This window comes from Sinohyriopsis cumingii, chromosome 18 (assembly GCF_028554795.1).
Source record: "Sinohyriopsis cumingii isolate HCF-2022 chromosome 18, ASM2855479v2, whole genome shotgun sequence".
NCBI lineage: Eukaryota > Metazoa > Mollusca > Bivalvia > Unionida > Unionidae > Sinohyriopsis > Sinohyriopsis cumingii.
Window position 1 is genome coordinate 77145695 of NC_142978.1, and position 23296 is coordinate 77168990.

At 34.1% G+C, this 23296-nt stretch overlaps 4 non-coding genes across 4 annotated transcripts; all 4 read right to left on the reverse strand.

Annotated features, from left to right (window-relative positions):
• Positions 1 to 3307: 3307 nt before the first annotated feature.
• Positions 3308 to 3423, reverse strand: LOC149777028 (U5 spliceosomal RNA). Its single transcript, XR_016416428.1, has one exon. It is a non-coding gene; the product is annotated as a U5 spliceosomal RNA (small nuclear RNA).
• Positions 3424 to 9765: 6342 nt separating this feature from the next.
• LOC149777029 (U5 spliceosomal RNA) lies at positions 9766 to 9881 on the reverse strand. Its single transcript, XR_016416429.1, has one exon. It is a non-coding gene; the product is annotated as a U5 spliceosomal RNA (small nuclear RNA).
• A 6338-nt stretch (positions 9882 to 16219) lies between these two features.
• Positions 16220 to 16335, reverse strand: LOC149777030 (U5 spliceosomal RNA). Its single transcript, XR_016416430.1, has one exon. It is a non-coding gene; the product is annotated as a U5 spliceosomal RNA (small nuclear RNA).
• Positions 16336 to 22462: 6127 nt separating this feature from the next.
• Positions 22463 to 22578, reverse strand: LOC149777031 (U5 spliceosomal RNA). Its single transcript, XR_016416431.1, has one exon. It is a non-coding gene; the product is annotated as a U5 spliceosomal RNA (small nuclear RNA).
• Between the last annotated feature and the right edge of the window lie 718 nt (positions 22579 to 23296).

Sequence of the window (23296 nt, forward strand, 5' to 3'; positions counted from 1 at the left end):
GTACTAATTGTGACCTGATTCCTGACAGGCCCAATTTGTTATGGCCAATTTTAGTCAAACTTTTATATTTGCATGCCACACCTATTTCAATTTTATACATGAAGTCTTTTTGAATTTTATTACAAACAAGACACGTGACACCTTTCAGAAAGTGTGTAGTGCTGGTGTTCCACAGGGTGCAAGTTTTGGTCCAAGTGCTCTTGAGAAACCAAAACTTAATTTGCTATATCTTCCTTAATTATAAGAATTTTTCAATGCAATGAAAACCTGAATGTACAAGGCCTCTCTGAGAATATGTTTACAATTTGAAATTATTGATAAAGGAAATTTAAATAAACATTTAAATTTTAAAAACTACATTTTATTGAAAATATAAATTTTCCTACAAGTTTTAAAATTCAGTTCGACAAATTTTAGACAGCAAAGTTGACTAATACATGGTATTTAAAACAAATGGTAGCTTAAGTCTGTACAAGTGATATCATTTTTCCCAGGGTTAGTGAAGCAACACAGCTCATAGTGATTTTGGCAGCAAACCGCAATATGCCTGTCCAGATGCATATAGGTGTAGACACTAAAGAAACAGTGACAGGTGCTATGTTCCACATATTGTGTCAGGTACGTAGGCAGTTGTTTGTATAAGTAATAGCGCACTCAGATTTAAAGTTCGGATGGGACCACTACCATGTTGTATAGCAAAAATGCATTCCATTTCAATGTCAATAACTACAAAAGGTGACAATGGGATAGGAAAATACAGTTTCTAGGGAGGCTCTACCTTACTGAAAAATGGTGTTATTCTCTCTCATGAAGACCTAAGCCATGTCTTTGTGGTGCTATATATCAGTGTGGTGATATGAACTAATCATGGTCACTTATGACAGTACACTTCACATGTCCTTATGAAACCTTGCTATCACCACCGGACTACTGGAGAGCTTCCAAACTGATCCAACTCTAACATTTTGTTCCAGATACAATGTTAGACCTGAAAAGATATAACATGTCTCACTTGATTCTAGAAAACAGTAAGATGTAGGTAAATGAATTTAAAATGTGTTCGATATGGTGATTTCAAAATAACATTAAGGTTGCAAGCATGGGAAAAATATTAAACATGACAGACTGACACTCAAAAAGGTGAAGCGATGACCATGTATTAAAGTGATAAATTTATCCTAAAAATATATGGGGTTTCTAGAAGCATATTTAGCCATTTACAGGTTAAATAGCAAATCAGGTAGACTATGTATCATACAGTTTAAGGCAATGTTGGGGCTGTGAGGTTTGATGATTGGTGCAAACATTAGTACATACCAGTATACAGGAAAGTCAAGCGACAATGTAATAAATTAAAATATATGACTATAAGCGATCTTATTCATGAGGGAAATAACAATTTTGGATATTGCAGATGAATACAGCAAAATGTGGCCACACAGATCAACTATAGATACCAATAAATCCTATATCGTCAACTAAATGTGAAATTCTGATCCCCAAAACGTGAAAACCAGGATGGACATTTACATATGTGGGACATATACAATGTACTTCTTAAGATCAAATGTGCAAACAAAATTCAAATGATCTGTTTCAACATTTATCATTAAGAGTGTTGGTTACCAATTATTAAACTCAATGATTCAATGGAATCAGATATCAGCTGATGCTACAATACTGCACACTGTCATAGTACTAAATTGAAATATGTTATCATACATAGGCCTACTCATGATGAAAATAACATTTTGGGATATTTTCAGCGCACACAGCCAGAAATGGGCCTTACAGATTCACTATATGTACAATGTCAGCCTATATGATGTACTGAATGTGAACGTTTGATCCCAAACATTCTAAAATATATGAATATTTGTTCATGTGGGATATGTAGCTATCGCAAAATCAGTTGTACAAAGTTGAATTCAAATAATCTGTTTGAATATTTCTTATGCAATCTTTAGAGTGTCAGTTAACAAATATTATTAGTAATTAATAATGCATAAAGCAAGATGGATCATCAGCATTCCCATAACATCATATAGGCCACAATGCTGCACTACACCAATCAATATCGTAACCAAACTGAACAATACAATGGAATGCATTTTGTGTTCAGCTTATATTATTTTGCTGTTTTCTTACATCCAAGGGTAATATACACGGGGAAAGTATATTTTATCCCTTTGAATTGTATTTCATTCTGGGACAGTTTAAAATGATTTAGTAGAGAACTTGACTAGGTTCTAGTATAAAGTTTTCATCTCTGTCCTCTCACTAAATACCCTATAACTATGTTTGTAAAAAATTACTGAAGGCCATACAAGCAGATATGTGTTACTCAGGAAGTGACCCCATGATAAACTCATAAATTAACTGCTTGGACCCCTAATAAATACTTTGAATGACCAATACAAACTGGAATTTTGTCTTCGTGTATTTTAAATGATGGTCTCATTTTGACTTACAAAGATATTTTCTCTGACAAAATTTGACAAATATCCAACATTGGAACTTATATATGGTGTAGGAATATTTACATGCTGATATCATTTAATATCATTTCAACAAATATTATATATTTTGGAGTAAATGTTTTAATTTTTTATACTTCTTTTTAAATTTCATTTAAATTTTTCAAAATAAAACTTAACTTTTTATTTCTAATTTCATTCTACTGTTTTTCAAAGTCAATATACATAACATATTGAAATTTCATGTGTCGTTCATTAATAATAAAGATTTAATACCAGTTTAATCTTTACTCAAATACTGCACTGACAGGACATAGCACAATTAATTTTGTTATATGTTCTCTACATTTGGTTCTCGAGACTGACATTTCCACTGTGTGACAATCAGTACAAATCATATGTTAATCTAAAAATACCTTCACGGTGAAGTTCTTGCCAAAGGTTTTTTTGAGAGGCTGGACTGTCAACAGAGCAGTATGTAAACAGAACACATATTTCACTTCCGGATCATCACCATGGCCTTATTACTGACTATGCACTATCGCCAAAATACACATGGAAAACCACACCTGAGCTCATATTCTCAAGAATAAACAATGACCTTTAAATCCCTATCAAAATCGCATAAATATAACTCTTCTATCACCATGACAATGAGAGAGGAATAAATGTTCTAACAATAGACTAGAACTACCTTTGTGAGTACCGAACTGGAAGTACTGAGACCTGATTATATAATCATCGGTTACTATCTTCCATTTGGATCTGGTTAGAAGAAAAGAGAACAAAATGCTAAATTTGAACAAGAGGTTTACTTTAATTGAATTGGTACCTCACCAAAGTGAGGCTTCAAAGAATGGTCTATAGACTCATTAAATGTTCCTCTCCACGGTAATCTTTAGTAAAAGGCGAAAGATTAATACGATGTGAAGAGAAACCAGAGTAATCATTATACTTTCACGCTTTATTTTGAAGAGAAATAGTTTGAACTTTCCAAATGCTTTTGTAAAGACGATAGTGGAATGGTTATGTCTACAAAGATCCAAAAGGGTCATAGTTTTCAATATACAGTGTCATTTTGCTATTGGCTATTTTGAATTTCAGTGAAACCCATTTATTTTCTTTATACTGGTAGAAAGGATACTAATTAATATTTCTATATTTCTTGTCGTGGAAAAGGCAGGGGGAGTTAATTTGACAGTGAAAGGGATGTAATCCACATTCGTTAGATGTTCGAGTTATCGAGATGGATTATAACTACCTATTTATACATCAGGAAAAGATTACTAATTTGGAAAAAAATAACAGGTGTTTTATTCATATAGGAAATCAAAATTTACTTGAAGAAAAAAAATTCCATTTTAGATTAATGCAACGTGTGGATGTTTCAGATGTTTGGGATATCATCTGTCTTCTCCGAGGAGAGCAATGTAGACCTTAAACCTGGCATATGTACTAGCAAACTAGGGTATGTTATACCAAGCTTAGATCATTAACTGTCTTTATTGCGTTTGGTACAATTCCAATAGGTGGTCCACACATGGTTAAGTAAAGATTCAGACATGTTTAGGCTGCCGTTAATGAAATTGAGTCGCAATTATTACTTCCGGATCAGTACCCACAAAAGTAGTCCCAGTCTATATTTAGAGCATTGTTTCCTCTCTCGTTTCGGTAGTGGTACGCAGCTTAGATTTCGGCTTTTGAGGTATAGATTTCAGGAAAATTAAATTGAAAACTCTTTGTAAAATGAGCATCAATGAGTTTCTCTTCCTACTGCTAAAACTGTTAGATCCAACTCGCAAAAAAGGCGTCTGTCTGCGGCGGTTCGAGTCAAAGATTCAGCCAATGTGGGCATGTGAGAAAGCTTGCCAGTAGCTTCTCGTGGGTCGGTGGTTCTTTCCGGGGTTTTCCGGGTTCTTCCTCCACCATTAATACTGGCCGCCATGTATAGCCTATCGTGCTGAAAAATGGCGTTAAACCCCACAACAACAACAACAACAACAACAGAAAAGGCGCATAACATATTCCCATGTTGTTGTTGTGGGAATAACGCCATTTTTCAGCACGTGATAGGCTATACATGGCGGCCAGTATAAATAGTGGCATAAGAAACTGGAGAAAACCTCGGGAAGAGCCACCGACTCACGAGAGGCTAATGGCAACCTTTCTCATATACACACATAGACCGACCCCGAGACCCGAACCACGTGGATCGAGATGAGATGGCAGTGATTGGTAAAGTCGAGCGCTTTAGAACACTCGGCCATCCGGGTTCCCGTTTAATTCCATGTAGTTTAAAATTAGCATTTAAAACCTTAATACTTACGTGTAAATTCTTCATTTCTTTTAAGGTATGTCACCTGCTGTGATACATCGCCAGCATTGAAAATTATTTTCTGTCGGAAACGTGTCATGCCGTTTTCATAGATTTGTATGTTTTGAGTTTAAATGAATGCAGCCGGTGTTACTATCCATCAAAAATAATAGTAATACAAAGTTTATGTAAGTAACAACTCAGATTTCGTTAGAGATTTTCAATCACAAATACATAAAAGTAGCTAGAAATACGAGGCCTCCAAAGTTGTATATTAAAACTTGCTGGTACTCTGTGACATGTGAATGGTTTTAAGATTGTTCTTTTTGAATTATTTTTAGGCAGCCATAGTCAAAAAAATTTCCTTAATGTTATTTCGTCTGTTTTGCTTTAATTTGGTTTCGTTAGATGCCTCAAGGAGCAAATCTGAGCAGCTTTGATCATTAATGAAATTGTAAAGCCGATGTAATAAGCCTTTCCCAAAGAATTTATTAATTTCTTAGAATTAGTTCGAAGATGAAAAATACCATGGCACATGCTCATAGGTAGAGAAAAAAATAATGAACAGATCACAGCAAACAAACAAAAAACCCCAACCATGTTGCCACTTTCACATGGACGTAAGCTTATGGTGCTTTAGGTTCGTTGATATTAGACACACACACACACACACACACACACACACACACACACACACTGTTTACTCATATTCAGCGTGATGTTGTGAGTTTGACGCCATTTTCCAACAATAACAAGAAAAAAACAACTTGCATCTTTCAAATGCAATTAATATTACAGTACCTTCGGTTCTTTGATTTTCAGTCAAAACACACACACACACACACACACACACACACACACTCGTGCATGTATATACACAGGGCGTTTTTACTGCAGACGAGTTTCAAATATACACTTAACAGATCTTAATTTCCAAAACTTTGATACATCTAGTCCACAATCGTTAGATCACGCCTCTTTTTATTAGCGGATTGATTATTCAGATTGGTTTTACTGGGTTTAATGCCATTTTGCAGCACATGATTGGTATATATATGAACGCTAAATTGATACACTTTGGATGACCATATGCAAATATAATACTTGTACATACATTTGCATACATATTCCACGCAAACTAGACCAGCAAGTAGATCATCGCTTCTTTTGTTTTTTTCTGACACTACCGGTAATGTCAGGGGAGAAAAAAGAAGAAAAGGCGGAGATCTACTTGTTGGTCTAAAAAGCAAACGTGCATCTACATACATGTATTTGAATAAGATCACATCAAATGCTAAATTCATAAACATAAGATAATGTTACTTACTTCCAAACACACATGCATACCATATACATGTGAGATAAAGAGGACAAAATAGAAGGTATGATGCGAGAAAGTGACGTGATAACTAACATACTTCTGGTCCAGTAATATTCAGGGAACATAATATTCCTGATAAACTCCATTTGTCAATAAATCGAACAAGGTCAGATCCATAAGGACATAGAACACAATTAATTTTACTCTATGTTCTCTACATTTGTTTCTCAATACTTCTTAAATCCCTAAAAAATGCATAAATATAACTCTTCTGTCACCACCAAAATGAGAGGAAGAAATATTCTAAAAATAGACTTGAACTACATCTATTGGTACTGAACTGGATGTACTAATTGTGACCTGATTCCTGACAGGCCCAATTTGTTATGGCCAATTTTAGTCAAACTTTTATATTTGCATGCCACACCTATTTCAATTTTATACATGAAGTCTTTTTGAATTTTATTACAAACAAGACACGTGACACCTTTCAGAAAGTGTGTAGTGCTGGTGTTCCACAGGGTGCAAGTTTTGGTCCAAGTGCTCTTGAGAAACCAAAACTTAATTTGCTATATCTTCCTTAATTATAAGAATTTTTCAATGCAATGAAAACCTGAATGTACAAGGCCTCTCTGAGAATATGTTTACAATTTGAAATTATTGATAAAGGAAATTTAAATAAACATTTAAATTTTAAAAACTACATTTTATTGAAAATATAAATTTTCCTACAAGTTTTAAAATTCAGTTTGACAAATTTTAGACAGCAAAGTTGACTAATACATGGTATTTAAAACAAATGGTAGCTTAAGTCTGTACAAGTGATATCATTTTTCCCAGGGTTAGTGAAGCAACACAGCTCATAGTGATTTTGGCAGCAAACCGCAATATGCCTGTCCAGATGCATATAGGTGTAGACACTAAAGAAACAGTGACAGGTGCTATGTTCCACATATTGTGTCAGGTACGTAGGCAGTTGTTTGTATAAGTAATAGCGCACTCAGATTTAAAGTTCGGATGGGACCACTACCATGTTGTATAGCAAAAATGCATTCCATTTCAATGTCAATAACTACAAAAGGTGACAATGGGATAGGAAAATACAGTTTCTAGGGAGGCTCTACCTTACTGAAAAATGGTGTTATTCTCTCTCATGAAGACCTAAGCCATGTCTTTGTGGTGCTATATATCAGTGTGGTGATATGAACTAATCATGGTCACTTATGACAGTACACTTCACATGTCCTTATGAAACCTTGCTATCACCACCGGACTACTGGAGAGCTTCCAAACTGATCCAACTCTAACATTTTGTTCCAGATACAATGTTAGACCTGAAAAGATATAACATGTCTCACTTGATTCTAGAAAACAGTAAGATGTAGGTAAATGAATTTAAAATGTGTTCGATATGGTGATTTCAAAATAACATTAAGGTTGCAAGCATGGGAAAAATATTAAACATGACAGACTGACACTCAAAAAGGTGAAGCGATGACCATGTATTAAAGTGATAAATTTATCCTAAAAATATATGGGGTTTCTAGAAGCATATTTAGCCATTTACAGGTTAAATAGCAAATCAGGTAGACTATGTATCATACAGTTTAAGGCAATGTTGGGGCTGTGAGGTTTGATGATTGGTGCAAACATTAGTACATACCAGTATACAGGAAAGTCAAGCGACAATGTAATAAATTAAAATATATGACTATAAGCGATCTTATTCATGAGGGAAATAACAATTTTGGATATTGCAGATGAATACAGCAAAATGTGGCCACACAGATCAACTATAGATACCAATAAATCCTATATCGTCAACTAAATGTGAAATTCTGATCCCCAAAACGTGAAAACCAGGATGGACATTTACATATGTGGGACATATACAATGTACTTCTTAAGATCAAATGTGCAAACAAAATTCAAATGATCTGTTTCAACATTTATCATTAAGAGTGTTGGTTACCAATTATTAAACTCAATGATTCAATGGAATCAGATATCAGCTGATGCTACAATACTGCACACTGTCATAGTACTAAATTGAAATATGTTATCATACATAGGCCTACTCATGATGAAAATAACATTTTGGGATATTTTCAGCGCACACAGCCAGAAATGGGCCTTACAGATTCACTATATGTACAATGTCAGCCTATATGATGTACTGAATGTGAACGTTTGATCCCAAACATTCTAAAATATATGAATATTTGTTCATGTGGGATATGTAGCTATCGCAAAATCAGTTGTACAAAGTTGAATTCAAATAATCTGTTTGAATATTTCTTATGCAATCTTTAGAGTGTCAGTTAACAAATATTATTAGTAATTAATAATGCATAAAGCAAGATGGATCATCAGCATTCCCATAACATCATATAGGCCACAATGCTGCACTACACCAATCAATATCGTAACCAAACTGAACAATACAATGGAATGCATTTTGTGTTCAGCTTATATTATTTTGCTGTTTTCTTACATCCAAGGGTAATATACATGGGGAAAGTATATTTTATCCCTTTGAATTGTATTTCATTCTGGGACAGTTTAAAATGATTTAGTAGAGAACTTGACTAGGTTCTAGTATAAAGTTTTCATCTCTGTCCTCTCACTAAATACCCTATAACTATGTTTGTAAAAAATTACTGAAGGCCATACAAGCAGATATGTGTTACTCAGGAAGTGACCCCATGATAAACTCATAAATTAACTGCTTGGACCCCTAATAAATACTTTGAATGACCAATACAAACTGGAATTTTGTCTTCGTGTATTTTAAATGATGGTCTCATTTTGACTTACAAAGATATTTTCTCTGACAAAATTTGACAAATATCCAACATTGGAACTTATATATGGTGTAGGAATATTTACATGCTGATATCATTTAATATCATTTCAACAAATATTATATATTTTGGAGTAAATGTTTTAATTTTTTATACTTCTTTTTAAATTTCATTTAAATTTTTCAAAATAAAACTTAACTTTTTATTTCTAATTTCATTCTACTGTTTTTCAAAGTCAATATACATAACATATTGAAATTTCATGTGTCGTTCATTAATAATAAAGATTTAATACCAGTTTAATCTTTACTCAAATACTGCACTGACAGGACATAGCACAATTAATTTTGTTATATGTTCTCTACATTTGGTTCTCGAGGCTGACATTTCCACTGTGTGACAATCAGTACAAATCATATGTTAATCTAAAAATACCTTCACGGTGAAGTTCTTGCCAAAGGTTTTTTTGAGAGGCTGGACTGTCAACAGAGCAGTATGTAAACAGAACACATATTTCACTTCCGGATCATCACCATGGCCTTATTACTGACTATGCACTATCGCCAAAATACACATGGAAAACCACACCTGAGCTCATATTCTCAAGAATAAACAATGACCTTTAAATCCCTATCAAAATCGCATAAATATAACTCTTCTATCACCATGACAATGAGAGAGGAATAAATGTTCTAACAATAGACTAGAACTACCTTTGTGAGTACCGAACTGGAAGTACTGAGACCTGATTATATAATCATCGGTTACTATCTTCCATTTGGATCTGGTTAGAAGAAAAGAGAACAAAATGCTAAATTTGAACAAGAGGTTTACTTTAATTGAATTGGTACCTCACCAAAGTGAGGCTTCAAAGAATGGTCTATAGACTCATTAAATGTTCCTCTCCACGGTAATCTTTAGTAAAAGGCGAAAGATTAATACGATGTGAAGAGAAACCAGAGTAATCATTATACTTTCACGCTTTATTTTGAAGAGAAATAGTTTGAACTTTCCAAATGCTTTTGTAAAGACGATAGTGGAATGGTTATGTCTACAAAGATCCAAAAGGGTCATAGTTTTCAATATACAGTGTCATTTTGCTATTGGCTATTTTGAATTTCAGTGAAACCCATTTATTTTCTTTATACTGGTAGAAAGGATACTAATTAATATTTCTATATTTCTTGTCGTGGAAAAGGCAGGGGGAGTTAATTTGACAGTGAAAGGGATGTAATCCACATTCGTTAGATGTTCGAGTTATCGAGATGGATTATAACTACCTATTTATACATCAGGAAAAGATTACTAATTTGGAAAAAAATAACAGGTGTTTTATTCATATAGGAAATCAAAATTTACTTGAAGAAAAAAAATTCCATTTTAGATTAATGCAACGTGTGGATGTTTCAGATGTTTGGGATATCATCTGTCTTCTCCGAGGAGAGCAATGTAGACCTTAAACCTGGCATATGTACTAGCAAACTAGGGTATGTTATACCAAGCTTAGATCATTAACTGTCTTTATTGCGTTTGGTACAATTCCAATAGGTGGTCCACACATGGTTAAGTAAAGATTCAGACATGTTTAGGCTGCCGTTAATGAAATTGAGTCGCAATTATTACTTCCGGATCAGTACCCACAAAAGTAGTCCCAGTCTATATTTAGAGCATTGTTTCCTCTCTCGTTTCGGTAGTGGTACGCAGCTTAGATTTCGGCTTTTGAGGTATAGATTTCAGGAAAATTAAATTGAAAACTCTTTGTAAAATGAGCATCAATGAGTTTCTCTTCCTACTGCTAAAACTGTTAGATCCAACTCGCAAAAAAGGCGTCTGTCTGCGGCGGTTCGAGTCAAAGATTCAGCCAATGTGGGCATGTGAGAAAGCTTGCCAGTAGCTTCTCGTGGGTCGGTGGTTCTTTCCGGGGTTTTCCGGGTTCTTCCTCCACCATTAATACTGGCCGCCATGTATAGCCTATCGTGCTGAAAAATGGCGTTAAACCCCACAACAACAACAACAACAACAACAGAAAAGGCGCATAACATATTCCCATGTTGTTGTTGTGGGAATAACGCCATTTTTCAGCACGTGATAGGCTATACATGGCGGCCAGTATAAATAGTGGCATAAGAAACTGGAGAAAACCTCGGGAAGAGCCACCGACTCACGAGAGGCTAATGGCAACCTTTCTCATATACACACATAGACCGACCCCGAGACCCGAACCACGTGGATCGAGATGAGATGGCAGTGATTGGTAAAGTCGAGCGCTTTAGAACACTCGGCCATCCGGGTTCCCGTTTAATTCCATGTAGTTTAAAATTAGCATTTAAAACCTTAATACTTACGTGTAAATTCTTCATTTCTTTTAAGGTATGTCACCTGCTGTGATACATCGCCAGCATTGAAAATTATTTTCTGTCGGAAACGTGTCATGCCGTTTTCATAGATTTGTATGTTTTGAGTTTAAATGAATGCAGCCGGTGTTACTATCCATCAAAAATAATAGTAATACAAAGTTTATGTAAGTAACAACTCAGATTTCGTTAGAGATTTTCAATCACAAATACATAAAAGTAGCTAGAAATACGAGGCCTCCAAAGTTGTATATTAAAACTTGCTGGTACTCTGTGACATGTGAATGGTTTTAAGATTGTTCTTTTTGAATTATTTTTAGGCAGCCATAGTCAAAAAAATTTCCTTAATGTTATTTCGTCTGTTTTGCTTTAATTTGGTTTCGTTAGATGCCTCAAGGAGCAAATCTGAGCAGCTTTGATCATTAATGAAATTGTAAAGCCGATGTAATAAGCCTTTCCCAAAGAATTTATTAATTTCTTAGAATTAGTTCGAAGATGAAAAATACCATGGCACATGCTCATAGGTAGAGAAAAAAATAATGAACAGATCACAGCAAACAAACAAAAAACCCCAACCATGTTGCCACTTTCACATGGACGTAAGCTTATGGTGCTTTAGGTTCGTTGATATTAGACACACACACACACACACACACACACACACACACACACTGTTTACTCATATTCAGCGTGATGTTGTGAGTTTGACGCCATTTTCCAACAATAACAAGAAAAAAACAACTTGCATCTTTCAAATGCAATTAATATTACAGTACCTTCGGTTCTTTGATTTTCAGTCAAAACACACACACACACACACACACACACACACACACTCGTGCATGTATATACACAGGGCGTTTTTACTGCAGACGAGTTTCAAATATACACTTAACAGATCTTAATTTCCAAAACTTTGATACATCTAGTCCACAATCGTTAGATCACGCCTCTTTTTATTAGCGGATTGATTATTCAGATTGGTTTTACTGGGTTTAATGCCATTTTGCAGCACATGATTGGTATATATATGAACGCTAAATTGATACACTTTGGATGACCATATGCAAATATAATACTTGTACATACATTTGCATACATATTCCACGCAAACTAGACCAGCAAGTAGATCATCGCTTCTTTTGTTTTTTTCTGACACTACCGGTAATGTCAGGGGAGAAAAAAGAAGAAAAGGCGGAGATCTACTTGTTGGTCTAAAAAGCAAACGTGCATCTACATACATGTATTTGAATAAGATCACATCAAATGCTAAATTCATAAACATAAGATAATGTTACTTACTTCCAAACACACATGCATACCATATACATGTGAGATAAAGAGGACAAAATAGAAGGTATGATGCGAGAAAGTGACGTGATAACTAACATACTTCTGGTCCAGTAATATTCAGGGAACATAATATTCCTGATAAACTCCATTTGTCAATAAATCGAACAAGGTCAGATCCATAAGGACATAGAACACAATTAATTTTACTCTATGTTCTCTACATTTGTTTCTCAATACTTCTTAAATCCCTAAAAAATGCATAAATATAACTCTTCTGTCACCACCAAAATGAGAGGAAGAAATATTCTAAAAATAGACTTGAACTACATCTATTGGTACTGAACTGGATGTACTAATTGTGACCTGATTCCTGACAGGCCCAATTTGTTATGGCCAATTTTAGTCAAACTTTTATATTTGCATGCCACACCTATTTCAATTTTATACATGAAGTCTTTTTGAATTTTATTACAAACAAGACACGTGACACCTTTCAGAAAGTGTGTAGTGCTGGTGTTCCACAGGGTGCAAGTTTTGGTCCAAGTGCTCTTGAGAAACCAAAACTTAATTTGCTATATCTTCCTTAATTATAAGAATTTTTCAATGCAATGAAAACCTGAATGTACAAGGCCTCTCTGAGAATATGTTTACAATTTGAAATTATTGATAAAGGAAATTTAAATAAACATTTAAATTTTAAAAACTACATTTTATTGAAAATATAAATTTTCCTACAAGTTTTAAAATTCAGTTTGACAAATTTTAGACAGCAAAGTTGACTAATACATGGTATTTAAAACAAATGGTAGCTTAAGTCTGTACAAGTGATATCATTTTTCCCAGGGTTAGTGAAGCAACACAGCTCATAGTGATTTTGGCAGCAAACCGCAATATGCCTGTCCAGATGCATATAGGTGTAGACACTAAAGAAACAGTGACAGGTGCTATGTTCCACATATTGTGTCAGGTACGTAGGCAGTTGTTTGTATAAGTAATAGCGCACTCAGATTTAAAGTTCGGATGGGACCACTACCATGTTGTATAGCAAAAATGCATTCCATTTCAATGTCAATAACTACAAAAGGTGACAATGGGATAGGAAAATACAGTTTCTAGGGAGGCTCTACCTTACTGAAAAATGGTGTTATTCTCTCTCATGAAGACCTAAGCCATGTCTTTGTGGTGCTATATATCAGTGTGGTGATATGAACTAATCATGGTCACTTATGACAGTACACTTCACATGTCCTTATGAAACCTTGCTATCACCACCGGACTACTGGAGAGCTTCCAAACTGATCCAACTCTAACATTTTGTTCCAGATACAATGTTAGACCTGAAAAGATATAACATGTCTCACTTGATTCTAGAAAACAGTAAGATGTAGGTAAATGAATTTAAAATGTGTTCGATATGGTGATTTCAAAATAACATTAAGGTTGCAAGCATGGGAAAAATATTAAACATGACAGACTGACACTCAAAAAGGTGAAGCGATGACCATGTATTAAAGTGATAAATTTATCCTAAAAATATATGGGGTTTCTAGAAGCATATTTAGCCATTTACAGGTTAAATAGCAAATCAGGTAGACTATGTATCATACAGTTTAAGGCAATGTTGGGGCTGTGAGGTTTGATGATTGGTGCAAACATTAGTACATACCAGTATACAGGAAAGTCAAGCGACAATGTAATAAATTAAAATATATGACTATAAGCGATCTTATTCATGAGGGAAATAACAATTTTGGATATTGCAGATGAATACAGCAAAATGTGGCCACACAGATCAACTATAGATACCAATAAATCCTATATCGTCAACTAAATGTGAAATTCTGATCCCCAAAACGTGAAAACCAGGATGGACATTTACATATGTGGGACATATACAATGTACTTCTTAAGATCAAATGTGCAAACAAAATTCAAATGATCTGTTTCAACATTTATCATTAAGAGTGTTGGTTACCAATTATTAAACTCAATGATTCAATGGAATCAGATATCAGCTGATGCTACAATACTGCACACTGTCATAGTACTAAATTGAAATATGTTATCATACATAGGCCTACTCATGATGAAAATAACATTTTGGGATATTTTCAGCGCACACAGCCAGAAATGGGCCTTACAGATTCACTATATGTACAATGTCAGCCTATATGATGTACTGAATGTGAACGTTTGATCCCAAACATTCTAAAATATATGAATATTTGTTCATGTGGGATATGTAGCTATCGCAAAATCAGTTGTACAAAGTTGAATTCAAATAATCTGTTTGAATATTTCTTATGCAATCTTTAGAGTGTCAGTTAACAAATATTATTAGTAATTAATAATGCATAAAGCAAGATGGATCATCAGCATTCCCATAACATCATATAGGCCACAATGCTGCACTACACCAATCAATATCGTAACCAAACTGAACAATACAATGGAATGCATTTTGTGTTCAGCTTATATTATTTTGCTGTTTTCTTACATCCAAGGGTAATATACATGGGGAAAGTATATTTTATCCCTTTGAATTGTATTTCATTCTGGGACAGTTTAAAATGATTTAGTAGAGAACTTGACTAGGTTCTAGTATAAAGTTTTCATCTCTGTCCTCTCACTAAATACCCTATAACTATGTTTGTAAAAAATTACTGAAGGCCATACAAGCAGATATGTGTTACTCAGGAAGTGACCCCATGATAAACTCATAAATTAACTGCTTGGACCCCTAATAAATACTTTGAATGACCAATACAAACTGGAATTTTGTCTTCGTGTATTTTAAATGATGGTCTCATTTTGACTTACAAAGATATTTTCTCTGACAAAATTTGACAAATATCCAACATTGGAACTTATATATGGTGTAGGAATATTTACATGCTGATATCATTTAATATCATTTCAACAAATATTATATATTTTGGAGTAAATGTTTTAATTTTTTATACTTCTTTTTAAATTTCATTTAAATTTTTCAAAATAAAACTTAACTTTTTATTTCTAATTTCATTCTACTGTTTTTCAAAGTCAATATACATAACATATTGAAATTTCATGTGTCGTTCATTAATAATAAAGATTTAATACCAGTTTAATCTTTACTCAAATACTGCACTGACAGGACATAGCACAATTAATTTTGTTATATGTTCTCTACATTTGGTTCTCGAGGCTGACATTTCCACTGTGTGACAATCAGTACAAATCATATGTTAATCTAAAAATACCTTCACGGTGAAGTTCTTGCCAAAGGTTTTTTTGAGAGGCTGGACTGTCAACAGAGCAGTATGTAAACAGAACACATATTTCACTTCCGGATCATCACCATGGCCTTATTACTGACTATGCACTATCGCCAAAATACACATGGAAAACCACACCTGAGCTCATATTCTCAAGAATAAACAATGACCTTTAAATCCCTATCAAAATCGCATAAATATAACTCTTCTATCACCATGACAATGAGAGAGGAATAAATGTTCTAACAATAGACTAGAACTACCTTTGTGAGTACCGAACTGGAAGTACTGAGACCTGATTATATAATCATCGGTTACTATCTTCCATTTGGATCTGGTTAGAAGAAAAGAGAACAAAATGCTAAATTTGAACAAGAGGTTTACTTTAATTGAATTGGTACCTCACCAAAGTGAGGCTTCAAAGAATGGTCTATAGACTCATTAAATGTTCCTCTCCACGGTAATCTTTAGTAAAAGGCGAAAGATTAATACGATGTGAAGAGAAACCAGAGTAATCATTATACTTTCACGCTTTATTTTGAAGAGAAATAGTTTGAACTTTCCAAATGCTTTTGTAAAGACGATAGTGGAATGGTTATGTCTACAAAGATCCAAAAGGGTCATAGTTTTCAATATACAGTGTCATTTTGCTATTGGCTATTTTGAATTTCAGTGAAACCCATTTATTTTCTTTATACTGGTAGAAAGGATACTAATTAATATTTCTATATTTCTTGTCGTGGAAAAGGCAGGGGGAGTTAATTTGACAGTGAAAGGGATGTAATCCACATTCGTTAGATGTTCGAGTTATCGAGATGGATTATAACTACCTATTTATACATCAGGAAAAGATTACTAATTTGGAAAAAAATAACAGGTGTTTTATTCATATAGGAAATCAAAATTTACTTGAAGAAAAAAAATTCCATTTTAGATTAATGCAACGTGTGGATGTTTCAGATGTTTGGGATATCATCTGTCTTCTCCGAGGAGAGCAATGTAGACCTTAAACCTGGCATATGTACTAGCAAACTAGGGTATGTTATACCAAGCTTAGACCATTAACTGTCTTTATTGCGTTTGGTACAATTCCAATAGGTGGTCCACACATGGTTAAGTAAAGATTCAGACATGTTTAGGCTGCCGTTAATGAAATTGAGTCGCAATTATTACTTCCGGATCAGTACCCACAAAAGTAGTCCCAGTCTATATTTAGAGCATTGTTTCCTCTCTCGTTTCGGTAGTGGTACGCAGCTTAGATTTCGGCTTTTGAGGTATAGATTTCAGGAAAATTAAATTGAAAACTCTTTGTAAAATGAGCATCAATGAGTTTCTCTTCCTACTGCTAAAACTGTTAGATCCAACTCGCAAAAAAGGCGCATAACATATTCCCATGTTGTTGTTGTGGGAATAACGCCATTTTTCAGCACGTGATAGGCTATACATGGCGGCCAGTATAAATAGTGGCATAAGAAACTGGAGAAAACCTCGGGAAGAGCCACCGACTCACGAGAGGCTAATGGCAACCTTTCTCATATACACACATAGACCGACCCCGAGACCCGAACCACGTGGATCGAGATGAGATGGCAGTGATTGGTAAAGTCGAGCGCTTTAGAACACTCGGCCATCCGGGTTCCCGTTTAATTCCATGTAGTTTAAAATTAGCATTTAAAACCTTAATACTTACGTGTAAATTCTTCATTTCTTTTAAGGTATGTCACCTGCTGTGATACATCGCCAGCATTGAAAATTATTTTCTGTCGGAAACGTGTCATGCCGTTTTCATAGATTTGTATGTTTTGAGTTTAAATGAATGCAGCCGGTGTTACTATCCATCAAAAATAATAGTAATACAAAGTTTATGTAAGTAACAACTCAGATTTCGTTAGAGATTTTCAATCACAAATACATAAAAGTAGCTAGAAATACGAGGCCTCCAAAGTTGTATATTAAAACTTGCTGGTACTCTGTGACATGTGAATGGTTTTAAGATTGTTCTTTTTGAATTATTTTTAGGCAGCCATAGTCAAAAAAATTTCCTTAATGTTATTTCGTCTGTTTTGCTTTAATTTGGTTTCGTTAGATGCCTCAAGGAGCAAATCTGAGCAGCTTTGATCATTAATGAAATTGTAAAGCCGATGTAATAAGCCTTTCCCAAAGAATTTATTAATTTCTTAGAATTAGTTCGAAGATGAAAAATACCATGGCACATGCTCATAGGTAGAGAAAAAAATAATGAACAGATCACAGCAAACAAACAAAAAACCCCAACCATGTTGCCACTTTCACATGGACGTAAGCTTATGGTGCTTTAGGTTCGTTGATATTAGACACACACACACACACACACACACACACACACACACACACACACTGTTTACTCATATTCAGCGTGATGTTGTGAGTTTGACGCCATTTTCCAACAATAACAAGAAAAAAACAACTTGCATCTTTCAAATGCAATTAATATTACAGTACCTTCGGTTCTTTGATTTTCAGTCAAAACACACACACACACACACACACTCGTGCATGTATATACACAGGGCGTTTTTACTGCAGACGAGTTTCAAATATACACTTAACAGATCTTAATTTCCAAAACTTTGATACATCTAGTCCACAATCGTTAGATCACGCCTCTTTTTATTAGCGGATTGATTATTCAGATTGGTTTTACTGGGTTTAATGCCATTTTGCAGCACATGATTGGTATATATATGAACGCTAAATTGATACACTTTGGATGACCATATGCAAATATAATACTTGTACATACATTTGCATACATATTCCACGCAAACTAGACCAGCAAGTAGATCATCGCTTCTTTTGTTTTTTTCTGACACTACCGGTAATGTCAGGGGAGAAAAAAGAAGAAAAGGCGGAGATCTACTTGTTGGTCTAAAAAGCAAACGTGCATCTACATACATGTATTTGAATAAGATCACATCAAATGCTAAATTCATAAACATAAGATAATGTTACTTACTTCCAAACACACATGCATACCATATACATGTGAGATAAAGAGGACAAAATAGAAGGTATGATGCGAGAAAGTGACGTGATAACTAACATACTTCTGGTCCAGTAATATTCAGGGAACATAATATTCCTGATAAACTCCATTTGTCAATAAATCGAACAAGGTCAGATCCATAAGGACATAGAACACAATTAATTTTACTCTATGTTCTCTACATTTGTTTCTCAATACTTCTTAAATCCCTAAAAAATGCATAAATATAACTCTTCTGTCACCACCAAAATGAGAGGAAGAAATATTCTAAAAATAGACTTGAACTACATCTATTGGTACTGAACTGGATGTACTAATTGTGACCTGATTCCTGACAGGCCCAATTTGTTATGGCCAATTTTAGTCAAACTTTTATATTTGCATGCCACACCTATTTCAATTTTATACATGAAGTCTTTTTGAATTTTATTACAAACAAGACACGTGACACCTTTCAGAAAGTGTGTAGTGCTGGTGTTCCACAGGGTGCAAGTTTTGGTCCAAGTGCTCTTGAGAAACCAAAACTTAATTTGCTATATCTTCCTTAATTATAAGAATTTTTCAATGCAATGAAAACCTGAATGTACAAGGCCTCTCTGAGAATATGTTTACAATTTGAAATTATTGATAAAGGAAATTTAAATAAACATTTAAATTTTAAAAACTACATTTTATTGAAAATATAAATTTTCCTACAAGTTTTAAAATTCAGTTTGACAAATTTTAGACAGCAAAGTTGACTAATACATGGTATTTAAAACAAATGGTAGCTTAAGTCTGTACAAGTGATATCATTTTTCCCAGGGTTAGTGAAGCAACACAGCTCATAGTGATTTTGGCAGCAAACCGCAATATGCCTGTCCAGATGCATATAGGTGTAGACACTAAAGAAACAGTGACAGGTGCTATGTTCCACATATTGTGTCAGGTACGTAGGCAGTTGTTTGTATAAGTAATAGCGCACTCAGATTTAAAGTTCGGATGGGACCACTACCATGTTGTATAGCAAAAATGCATTCCATTTCAATGTCAATAACTACAAAAGGTGACAATGGGATAGGAAAATACAGTTTCTAGGGAGGCTCTACCTTACTGAAAAATGGTGTTATTCTCTCTCATGAAGACCTAAGCCATGTCTTTGTGGTGCTATATATCAGTGTGGTGATATGAACTAATCATGGTCACTTATGACAGTACACTTCACATGTCCTTATGAAACCTTGCTATCACCACCGGACTACTGGAGAGCTTCCAAACTGATCCAACTCTAACATTTTGTTCCAGATACAATGTTAGACCTGAAAAGATATAACATGTCTCACTTGATTCTAGAAAACAGTAAGATGTAGGTAAATGAATTTAAAATGTGTTCGATATGGTGATTTCAAAATAACATTAAGGTTGCAAGCATGGGAAAAATATTAAACATGACAGACTGACACTCAAAAAGGTGAAGCTATGACCATGTATTAAAGTGATAAATTTATCCTAAAAATATATGGGGTTTCTAGAAGCATATTTAGCCATTTACAGGTTAAATAGCAAATCAGGTAGACTATGTATCATACAGTTTAAGGCAATGTTGGGGCTGTGAGGTTTGATGATTGGTGCAAACATTAGTACATACCAGTATACAGGAAAGTCAAGCGACAATGTAATAAATTAAAATATATGACTATAAGCGATCTTATTCATGAGGGAAATAACAATTTTGGATATTGCAGATGAATACAGCAAAATGTGGCCACACAGATCAACTATAGATACCAATAAATCCTATATCGTCAACTAAATGTGAAATTCTGATCCCCAAAACGTGAAAACCAGGATGGACATTTACATATGTGGGACATATACAATGTACTTCTTAAGATCAAATGTGCAAACAAAATTCAAATGATCTGTTTCAACATTTATCATTAAGAGTGTTGGTTACCAATTATTAAACTCAATGATTCAATGGAATCAGATATCAGCTGATGCTACAATACTGCACACTGTCATAGTACTAAATTGAAATATGTTATCATACATAGGCCTACTCATGATGAAAATAACATTTTGGGATATTTTCAGCGCACACAGCCAGAAATGGGCCTTACAGATTCACTATATGTACAATGTCAGCCTATATGATGTACTGAATGTGAACGTTTGATCCCAAACATTCTAAAATATATGAATATTTGTTCATGTGGGATATGTAGCTATCGCAAAATCAGTTGTACAAAGTTGAATTCAAATAATCTGTTTGAATATTTCTTATGCAATCTTTAGAGTGTCAGTTAACAAATATTATTAGTAATTAATAATGCATAAAGCAAGATGGATCATCAGCATTCCCATAACATCATATAGGCCACAATGCTGCACTACACCAATCAATATCGTAACCAAACTGAACAATACAATGGAATGCATTTTGTGTTCAGCTTATATTATTTTGCTGTTTTCTTACATCCAAGGGTAATATACATGGGGAAAGTATATTTTATCCCTTTGAATTGTATTTCATTCTGGGACAGTTTAAAATGATTTAGTAGAGAACTTGACTAGGTTCTAGTATAAAGTTTTCATCTCTGTCCTCTCACTAAATACCCTATAACTATGTTTGTAAAAAATTACTGAAGGCCATACAAGCAGATATGTGTTACTCAGGAAGTGACCCCATGATAAACTCATAAATTAACTGCTTGGACCCCTAATAAATACTTTGAATGACCAATACAAACTGGAATTTTGTCTTCGTGTATTTTAAATGATGGTCTCATTTTGACTTACAAAGATATTTTCTCTGACAAAATTTGACAAATATCCAACATTGGAACTTATATATGGTGTAGGAATATTTACATGCTGATATCATTTAATATCATTTCAACAAATATTATATATTTTGGAGTAAATGTTTTAATTTTTTATACTTCTTTTTAAATTTCATTTAAATTTTTCAAAATAAAACTTAACTTTTTATTTCTAATTTCATTCTACTGTTTTTCAAAGTCAATATACATAACATATTGAAATTTCATGTGTCGTTCATTAATAATAAAGATTTAATACCAGTTTAATCTTTACTCAAATACTGCACTGACAGGACATAGCACAATTAATTTTGTTATATGTTCTCTACATTTGGTTCTCGAGGCTGACATTTCCACTGTGTGACAATCAGTACAAATCATATGTTAATCTAAAAATACCTTCACGGTGAAGTTCTTGCCAAAGGTTTTTTTGAGAGGCTGGACTGTCAACAGAGCAGTATGTAAACAGAACACATATTTCACTTCCGGATCATCACCATGGCCTTATTACTGACTATGCACTATCGCCAAAATACACATGGAAAACCACACCTGAGCTCATATTCTCAAGAATAAACAATGACCTTTAAATCCCTATCAAAATCGCATAAATATAACTCTTCTATCACCATGACAATGAGAGAGGAATAAATGTTCTAACAATAGACTAGAACTACCTTTGTGAGTACCGAACTGGAAGTACTGAGACCTGATTATATAATCATCGGTTACTATCTTCCATTTGGATCTGGTTAGAAGAAAAGAGAACAAAATGCTAAATTTGAACAAGAGGTTTACTTTAATTGAATTGGTACCTCACCAAAGTGAGGCTTCAAAGAATGGTCTATAGACTCATTAAATGTTCCTCTCCACGGTAATCTTTAGTAAAAGGCGAAAGATTAATACGATGTGAAGAGAAACCAGAGTAATCATTATACTTTCACGCTTTATTTTGAAGAGAAATAGTTTGAACTTTCCAAATGCTTTTGTAAAGACGATAGTGGAATGGTTATGTCTACAAAGATCCAAAAGGGTCATAGTTTTCAATATACAGTGTCATTTTGCTATTGGCTATTTTGAATTTCAGTGAAACCCATTTATTTTCTTTATACTGGTAGAAAGGATACTAATTAATATTTCTATATTTCTTGTCGTGGAAAAGGCAGGGGGAGTTAATTTGACAGTGAAAGGGATGTAATCCACATTCGTTAGATGTTCGAGTTATCGAGATGGATTATAACTACCTATTTATACATCAGGAAAAGATTACTAATTTGGAAAAAAATAACAGGTGTTTTATTCATATAGGAAATCAAAATTTACTTGAAGAAAAAAAATTCCATTTTAGATTAATGCAACGTGTGGATGTTTCAGATGTTTGGGATATCATCTGTCTTCTCCGAGGAGAGCAATGTAGACCTTAAACCTGGCATATGTACTAGCAAACTAGGGTATGTTATACCAAGCTTAGACCATTAACTGTCTTTATTGCGTTTGGTACAATTCCAATAGGTGGTCCACACATGGTTAAGTAAAGATTCAGACATGTTTAGGCTGCCGTTAATGAAATTGAGTCGCAATTATTACTTCCGGATCAGTACCCACAAAAGTAGTCCCAGTCTATATTTAGAGCATTGTTTCCTCTCT